At 41.7% G+C, this 9,457-nt stretch overlaps 1 protein-coding gene across 1 annotated transcript in view; it reads left to right on the forward strand.

Annotated features, from left to right (window-relative positions):
• The window catches only part of PRR5 (proline rich 5), a 1,930,091-nt gene that overhangs the window by 45,389 nt on the left and 1,875,245 nt on the right, over positions 1–9,457 (forward strand). The window lies entirely within an intron of this gene.

Consider the following 9,457-nt stretch of genomic DNA (forward strand, 5'->3'; position numbering starts at 1 on the left):
AGTATCTGTTTCTGTAAGGCCCTTTTGTAGAATATCCACATAATTTGGGGATTCAATAATGGCTCCCAGTTTGCAGTCATCTGCGAACTTTGTTAGCCAGAGTCTCTTAGTGTTGGCCTGTACTTCAGAGAAGTAGATGCCAAACAAGAGCGGTCCCAGGACTGAACCCTAAGGTACTCCACTTGTCCGGAGCTGGATTTGGAGTTTGCTACTTTTACAGTGTGGGTTCTGTCAGTAAGGCAGTTGGCAAACCATGGAGTGACGTAGGGATTAATGCCCAGCTTAGTAAGTTTATCTATGATTCCAGAGTGGGGGATGGTGTCGAAGGTCCAGATAAGCCTTGTCCACAGCTCTGGAGACTGATTCGAAGAAGTCAGTCAGGTTCAGGAGACAAGATTGGCCCTTCACAAACCCAAACTGGGTGGGGTCCAGTGTTTGAAGGTTGCCAATGTCTTTGTTTATAAATTCCATGATAATACGTTCCATGGCCTTGCAAATCAGGCTCGTCAGACTGATGGGGTGATAGTTCCCAGGATCCAAGGTGGATCCCCCCCTTGTGAAGTGGGATAACTGCAGCTGTGCACCACTCAGTGGGCACGAGGCATGAGGTGAGGCTATGATTAAACATAACACTTAGGTGAGGTGCCAGTTCATTTTGTAGTTCATGTAGTAGACAGACTGGGATGTCATCTGGTCCAGGAAGCAACGTGGTGTCATCTGGTCCCATGGATGCTGTATTCTTAGCTTTGGAGAGTGTGGTTTTTAACCTGTGTGGCCATTATTACCGGAATTTTGCAAACTTTCTGTATTGAGATGGGCCCTTTAGGGGGTGAGAGGGGGGTGAAAGTTGGCAATGAATCGATCTACCAGGATATTGGCAATATCCTTGGGATCAGAATATTTAATGCCATTCTGTTGTAGCTCAGAGCAGATCTGAGCATTGCCATTTAAATTATTGGCATAGCTATAGAATGCTTTGTAGTTGTCTTTGGAATCTTTGGCAATTTTATTTTCATAACTAGCTTTGGAGGATTTTATGAGGGATCTCAGCTTCTTGATGAGGCTGGTAAGGGAGTTTTTTGCATCCTGGGATTTTCCTCTTTTCTGCAACAGTTTCTTCCTTTTGTTGTAAAGTTTGTTTATGGCAGGGGGCCACCAGATTGGCTTCCTTTTTTTGGAGGAGAGCATCTTGGTTCTATTTGGGATGGCACAATTCAAGCACAAGTGGATGTGCTCATACAGTGCCTTAGTGTAGGATTCAGCAGTCGAACTTTCAGTTCCCGTCTGCATGGGTGTCATGAAGTTTGTCACTTCTGACTTGAGTAGCATGAAGATGGCTTTGGAGAAGTTTTTTTACAGAGGTTTCCTTACTGGCGGGTGGGGGAGGGATGTGGATGTCAAGGGTGATTAGCTTATGGTCAGACCTGACCAACGAGGGGGTGACCATAGGTGTGGAGGTCTAGGATATTGGAGCCCCTGATCCAGGGCATTGGAATTTATGAATTCCAAGAACTGTTGGGCAAAGGTATTGGAATTTATGAATTTCAAGAACTGTTGGGCAAAGGTGTTGGCACATGAGTAGTTTTCCCAGTTAATGGCAGGGTAGTTGAAATCACCCAGTATTAGGGCATTTGGTTGTATTGTAATATTTTCCAGTATGTTTAGAGAGGTGTAGTGAGAATCTTGGGGCATGGTGGGGGATCTGTAGCAAGCTACAATTTGGATTGCAGTCTTACCTAGTGTTAGTTGCACCTGGGGAATTTCAGATGCATTGTGCTGGGCAACTAGGCTGATGGTGTGAATATCCTTGGTGAATATGGACACCCCTCTTCCTTTAGTGTTTCGGTCCTGGTTTGGTGGCCGAAAAGTGTGGTAAGAGTTATAGCCTGGTAGTGCAGGGGTGCTTTCTGGAGCCTTGAACCAGGTCTCAGTTACTGCACAGATACTGATGTTCTCCATTTTTAGGAGTGCCTCGAGAGAGTGCATTTTGAGGTTTAGACTTCTAGCAATGAGTAGCATTACCTTCAGATTTTGCATGCTGGTACCTGTTATGGTGGTGGTTTTGTCCTTTGAACTTTGCCTAAAAAAGGCACTATAAGGGTGGCAAGAGCCTTAGACAGTAAACCTTAAACAGTAAGCCTTAAACAGTTACTAATCTATGAACCTAATCCAGGAGCCTTAGACAGTAAACTGAATCCCAGGGCCGACAGGTGCTGGACCATCTCTGGCAAAGCAGCGTGGTCTGTCAATCATGTCGTCCCAGGCAGACAGATACTGGATCCCCTCTGAATGACACCAGAAGCTTAGCCAATTGTTGAAGTCATTCATTTTGTCCTTATACTGTGGTATAATTCTTGATGAAGGCAGGATGGTACTCAGGCCTAGGGTCACACCTGCCTGGGCCACATGATCCGAGAGCTCTTCCATGACTCTTTTCATGTAGTCCAGGGATGTACGTCTCAAGTCATTCACTCCAACATGGACAATGACAGAGTCATATTTGTACTTGTTGTGGAGTGACTTGAGTGCATGCGTTATGTGGCGGATCCTGGCACCTAACAGGCAGCCGACTGTAATTTTCTCCTTGTTCAGCCTGGTGAGTGGGACATCAGTGTGCCTGACTCTAGAGTCACCTATGACTAAAGTATTGGGTATGTTGTCTTGCCTTAGGGGCTGTTGTTGGGTGGCAAACTGGTGTTGTGAACTATGTGACACTTTGGTTGTGATTGGCGTTTGTCTATGTTTCAGCTTTGGAGGTCCTTGTTGCTTGGGCAGGTTACTATTAAGGGCCTCTGCATATGACAGTTTAATGTTGCTATGTGAGGGTGTTGGTATTGTGGATTTAGAAAGGCTATGTGTTGCTTGAGGTGTAGTGCGGGTCTTAACCTTCTCCTCTTGATTGTCTAGCACAATCTTGGGTGGAGAGAGCCTTGCTTCCAGTTTTGCAATGTAAGTGCATCTCTTGCAGGTTGTAGTGTTGGATTGTAGGAGGAGAGGGTTGTCTGTGAACATTAGGCAATTGCTGCATTGCCCCAGTATGCCCAGATTCACCAGGTGGACAGGAGAAATCGCCGGAAGCTAACCCTTGGACATGCCTGGTTTGGTGCTTTTTTTTTTGTAAAGTACAAGAGCTTTTTCCTTTACCTTAGCAAGGTACTTTGCAATTATAGGCTGTTTACTGCCTACGATTTTCTCCTTATTAACAAGGAGAGTTGAGTGCTTGTATCAGTTTAAGGCTTCCTAGTGCATTCCAGCAGGTTTTAGAGCAAGTGCTAGTCACATGGATGCTTAAAGGTAAGATGAAAAAAAATGGTTTATCCTAAACACTGCAGTGTGCACTAGAGGAGTTAGATGTGAAAGTAGGTAACTTAAGTTTTACCTGTCTAAAATGTTAAGTTTTAGTGGAGAGTCACTATTTTTAAAACAGCAAGATAGACTGAAAGGGGGTGGTCACTTTTGTATTCTGGTGCTATGGAATACAGTAGGATGGCCAATAAATTTAAATAGTTGAAGGGGAGTGATTTCACAAAATTATAATTTTGTGCTTACTCACACAAGCCAGTAAAATCAGAGAGGAAATGAGATATATGGTCAAATTAACATACGAGGCAGGCAACTAGAAAGACAGTGGTGTTTAAGAACATAACAGTAACCAGGTGGGGAAAATATTTCTGTCTGACTCACAAGAGACAGAGCTGTGGTCTCTTCAAGTTTTAATATGCAGTTAAAAGCAGAATACAAGTAAAACACATGGTAAAGAAAACAAATCACAGTATTCAAAATAGAAAAAGGCAATAAAGTAATACAAAATACAGCAAATAAAAAGCAAACTAACCTTTCCCTCACAGCAAAGTGTAGCAGAGTCTGGGTGAGCCTTTCTAGTAAAGCCCAGACAGTGTAGGGTATAGAATGCACAAGAAATGAATGGATTGCCAAAGAAATTGTTTTGTAAATGTACTGAATGAAAGGCTGAATGAGGGATTTGTTTATGAAGAGGCATGTAGCGGGATATTAAAAATAAGGAAGATGAGAAGAATGATATGAAAAAAAGTGGAGACCCATCACACATTATAACACAAATTATAATTTTGTGTAAGAAGAATACAGAGGATAATGGAAGGAGGAATGAGGGATATGGAAGAAAGTATATATGGTATAAAGGGAAGGGATGCCAAGAATTGTTACTGGTTGTGAGAGAAATCATGGGTGATATTTTAAGTAAAAGGGAGGATGTGAAACTTATGGTGGGTGACATTAGCAAGACATATGACACAGAGTGGGACATGGTGCTTTGTGGGATGTTATGGAGAAATGTGGACTAGGTAATAGAATTAGGACAGTGTGTATGTCAGCATATCTAAAAATTTGTGTGAGAGTGTTAATGGGTGACTGAGTAAAGAAATGTGCATGAAATATGGTAGAAGACAAGGATGCCCCATAAAGCTGAATGTTTTTACATTGCTAATGAATGGGATAGTGAGTGAAGTAGCTTATAAAATGAAAGATTTTAGGTATGTGACACAAAAGGAAGTGGTGATTCCAGTTGTTCTGACATACACAGACAATATAGCTGTAGTTGCTAAGAACAGAATATGGACGAGGGAACTGCTGGTTTGTCTGGATGGATGTTTAAAGGAAATGAGAATGACCTTGAATAATGACAAAAGTAACAGTTTGGGGCGTGTAGTGAAAATTGGGGGGCTTTATTTTTCAATGAATATTATGTAACTATAATGCAATGGCAGGGTGTGATAAAGGAAATTAAAGAAATATGTCTTCTGTGGAGAATGTACATTAGCATTCAGGAAAAAGGTTTATCTAGTCAATTCTATATTACAGGAAAACAGCATGTATGTTACATGTTTGTATGATCCCAGAAAATATGAAAAGGAATTTTTGCAATTTGTGTTATCTTTTATATGGGGCTCAAGTTAGAGGATGTGTATGTCTCCTAGTTAATGAAGAGGTAGCTGAAGTCCCCTAGAAGAGTGGTGTCTGACATAATGCATAGGGATGCTGTACTAAATAGGTAAGAGTTAAGACAATGTTAAAAAGATGTATGGGAATTCCAGAATGTTATTTTCACCAACTAGTCTGGAGGTGAAGTGTTTTTTTTTTTTTTTGTTTTTTTTAAGAAATATGGAGGCAATGTAACCTTCAGTGCCCTTATCTAGTGTGGTGGGCCCAAAAGTGTAGTAAGCATTGAAACCATGTGCTGATGGGGTGCAATCAAAGGTCATAAACCAGGTCTCTGTGACTATGAACATTATCAAAGCTTTCCAGGGTAAGAAATGCCTGTAGGGAGTGGATTTTTTGTTAAGGCTCCTAGCATTAAGCAGCAATGCCTTTATGTTATCTAGATTCTGTTTGGTTATGCTGGAAACTTTGGAAGACTGGCATTGCCAAAAAAAAAAAGCCACTATGGGGTGGAGTCTTTAGTCAATAAGGGAAAGCCTTGACGGATAGGTGCAAGCCACCCCTGGCAAAGCAGTTAGGACCATCTACCATCTCCTCCCAGATTGATATATAATGGACCCCCTTTGAATAGCACCAGAAGCTAAGCCAATTGTTGAAGTTAACATTCTTTTGTTTGTATTACGGCATCATTCTTGGTGATGGTAAAATGTTGCTCTAGGCTAGGTTCATAACATGCCTCAGACACATAGTCTGAGAGCTCCAGCATGTCTCTGTTCATGTAGTCCAAGGAGGTACATCTGAAGTCATTTACACCCACATGTACTATGACTGTGTCATGTGTGTACCTGTAGTACAAGGATCAGTGTGCCTGTGCGATGTGACAAATCCTGGAACCTGATAGGAAAATCACTATGACCCCTTCCTTACACAGGCTGGTGACTGGTGCATCGGTGTGTTTCACAATGGAGTCACCTATGACAAGGATGCTGGATTGTTTGGTAGTTTGCCTTAAGGGTGATTGAAACATAAAATTTAAAAATATGACTCTTAGATGTATGTTTCAATGTGGGTGCAGCCTACATTGCATGTGAAGTTGCTGAGGGTACTTGTTACATTAAGGAGGCTTTTGTTGTTTAGGTATGTTAGGCCTGTGTGTTTGGTCTGATCTGTGTGTGAAAATTTTAGTGAGATATTGACAATCTGCTTGGTATTTGTAGTGTCTTCATGTGGCAGATTTGCCTAAAACTGAATTAAATAACATCATCTTTCATACAATATGCCATCTTATTTAAGTAGTTGTCTCAAGATGCCCATTTCAACCAAACTGGATACAGAGATGGCTGGAAAGTGCAAATCCATGGTCCAGGTGCTTACTAATGTGGGTGGAAGGGAAAGTAGTGCCTATGAGGCTTGAAGTTGAAAACTAGAGGTGCTGTCTGTCCAGTGGTGGAGATATTGCTGGTCTCAACCCAAATGCATGCAGCTTCGATCAATGCTCCTTTTCTCAACAAAAGCAAAACAGTAGTTTCCTGAGAAGTAGTAGAATTAACCCAGCTGTTGCTGTGTTCAGTACAATTGCTATAGTTTTCTATTGGTAGATACCCTGGATAGAGACTACAGCAGCTGGATGCAGCAGACAGCCAAGCTGTACAATTCTTGTAAATTGGCATTAGAGTGCTTATTCTGGATGCCTTTCCATACTGTTGAGAGTACCCTCTAGAGTCATTTCTTCCCTAAACCACCTTCCCTGACATAATTTTCCTTAATGCTGTTCTCATTTCTTCTACAGTGGGTTCAATCTCCTCTTTCACTGTAGGTCGTGTCTGGGGAAGTACAGTTTCTGTAGTGTTTGCTACATTCAGAAGCTGCTGGAATTATTGTTTCTATCTGCATTTGATGTCCTGTGGACTGGTGAGCAGGTTGTTGCAGGCATCTGTTATGAAAGGTAGATCAGATGATGACAATCTTCTTTATCCTTCTTTAGCCTTGCAACCTAACAGAGTTTCTTTGTGCCATCTTCTGAGTTACTATCCAGAAGGTTGTAGCATGCTACATATGCCATGCTCTTTGCTGTTGCAACTACACAGTGTAGTAGAAATTAAGATGGGAGAGGAGCAGTTCATAGTTAGATCAGGATGTAGCACAACCTATCAGATCTTTGCAGTGAGACATAGTTGAGTAGAAGCTAGAGATGAGGAAAGACGCCAACTGAGCATTTGACTTGATTATTATGACTTGGTGAAAGCATATAGCAAGATCCAAAGAAAACTGATTTGGACAGTTCTGCAATGATCTGAAGTCTCAGAAGCATTGGTAGAATTGGTGCAGGCTATGTACAAGAACCCAATATCACAAGTACAGGCAATGATTAGACTCACAGAGGGGTTCCAAGTGGGAGTGGGTGTACATCAGAGTTCAACTCTGAGTCCACTGTTGTTAATAGTGGTGATGGACTACATTAGCAAACAGGTTGAAGTGGACAGATCAACAAAGACTGCTGTATGCAGATAATCTGGCAATACAGGTAGACTCTGAAAACAAACTTCAGCAATGATAGGGGAATGGAATGCGAAAATGAAGGCACATGGGGTGAAATGGAGTCAGATGACAACTGCAAATGGGGGGAATCAGAAGAAGATGAAACTTGAGAAAGAAGGGAAAAGAACAGAACACGTTAACCCTATCTTGGGTCCTAACCACCACATTATGCCTTGAAAACCTCAGTTTCAGAACCACAAAATGGGCTATGAGCCCTAGCTAGGCCATGTGAATTTTGGCATGTTGAGTCAAGTCCATGCTGTACTTTGACCTTGACTGGCTGCAAGAAGAATGCCCACTTACATAGTTAAGAGTATCTCTCTTGCTGCTGATTTCAGTCACCAGTGTGAATTCCTAACTAAGGAAGTAATGTGTTAGTGAAGATAGCACCCGCCTGATTGCAAGAATTCTCTCTCAATACTGGCGTACTTAATTTCTTCCCTACTTATCTTACAATTCAAAAAAGAGATTGGATGTTCTTACCCAAAGGCCTGTGTCAGCACTGCTCCTAGGCCACCCTATAATGCATCAATGTAAACTATAAAATGCCTGCTAGAATCTGGAGGTACTAAGACAGGCGCTGAACATATTATTTCCTTTAACTGCTTTAAAGCATTGTCTGACTCTGTTGTCTACTACATTTTGAGGGGCATCTTCCCTTTTGTCAGATCTATATGAATGTACTGCATTGAAGCAAAATGGGGTGCAAACATTTGATACTACAGGGCTAACCCCAGAATGCTCTCACTTGCTTCTTGGTGCTTGGAATACTCCTGTTTTGGGCCTAACAATTCCCTTATCAATTACATATAATAAACATTTTACCTCTTTCATGCCTGATTTGCTCTTAGAGACACTGGTAATCAAACTGGTTTGTCTCACAGAAGCTTAGCCAGCAGCCTAATTAGATGGGAGTCCAGTCCAATGAGAATGTTATTACACTGTTTAAGTAAACAGCAACATAGCGTTTTAGGGCTCTGTCTATACGTCAGTGAAAGGTTACAAGAGCATCATGCAGAACAAATTCTGAATTGCTGTTTAGCTTCCTACAATCATTACAGAACCTGATTGTTCCATTACCATTTGGGACGAACACTAGAGGGTTGTCGCCTCACAATAAGAGGTTCCATGGTTCGAGTCTCAGTCGGGGTGCCTTCTGTGTGGAGTCTGAATATCCTCCGGCTGTTCACATATTTTTTTTCAGGTGCTCCAGTTTCCTCCCACACTCTAAAGACATGCAGCAGGTGGACTGGATACTCTAAATTGGTCATAGGTTTGTGTGCGGGAATGTGGTGTGGAAGAACTACAGTGGAAGGACAGGCCACCTGGTGGTGTAAACGTTATCGCTAGACGATTGTTACTGCTGAAGTGACATCCCGACCCCATGTGCAAAAATGGGAAAAAAGGGTTGTGGACAGATGGATGGACTAAGGGGGTTGTTCCCTTGCTTTTTGACTACTCTGTACTGCCATCATAAACATATTTTGTACTTCCTCTTACACAGATTTTCTCAGCAATTTGCATATTCTGTAAGGTTTTAAGTTATCTGGAACAGTCTTAATATGGTGCTGAATTAGGTAATTCTGAAAACACGTCTTTGTTTAAAGTCTGGGTAAGCATCTCTTGCATTCAAAGCACCCAACACAGAAATCCTCAATTTCTTTAATTATTCCTGGTTACTAAAACACTACTAGGAACTTTGCTTTATTTATACATTTTTGGGAATCCCCCTGGCAAATGACTAACTGCTTACTTCATCATTAGGGTTGTGAAAGGTTATGGGAGTAACAGATGAAGTCCTGCTTCCTCTCTGTCATTACTCACCCTATGGAATAAATCATTCTGTAACTATAAGAACACATTTAATGTGCAAAGATCAGAGATGCTGAGTCCAGTTCTTTCATTATCACAGAACCAGAAAGTAAGTGAAGTATAGCAAATACCAGTAACCAAAATAGGATGCTAGTACCAAAACCTCTCATAACAGTGACTGCCTGGGATA

This window comes from Protopterus annectens, chromosome 11.part0 (genome assembly GCF_019279795.1).
Source record: "Protopterus annectens isolate FY-2018-M chromosome 11.part0, PAN1.0, whole genome shotgun sequence".
Lineage (NCBI taxonomy): Eukaryota > Metazoa > Chordata > Ceratodontiformes > Protopteridae > Protopterus > Protopterus annectens.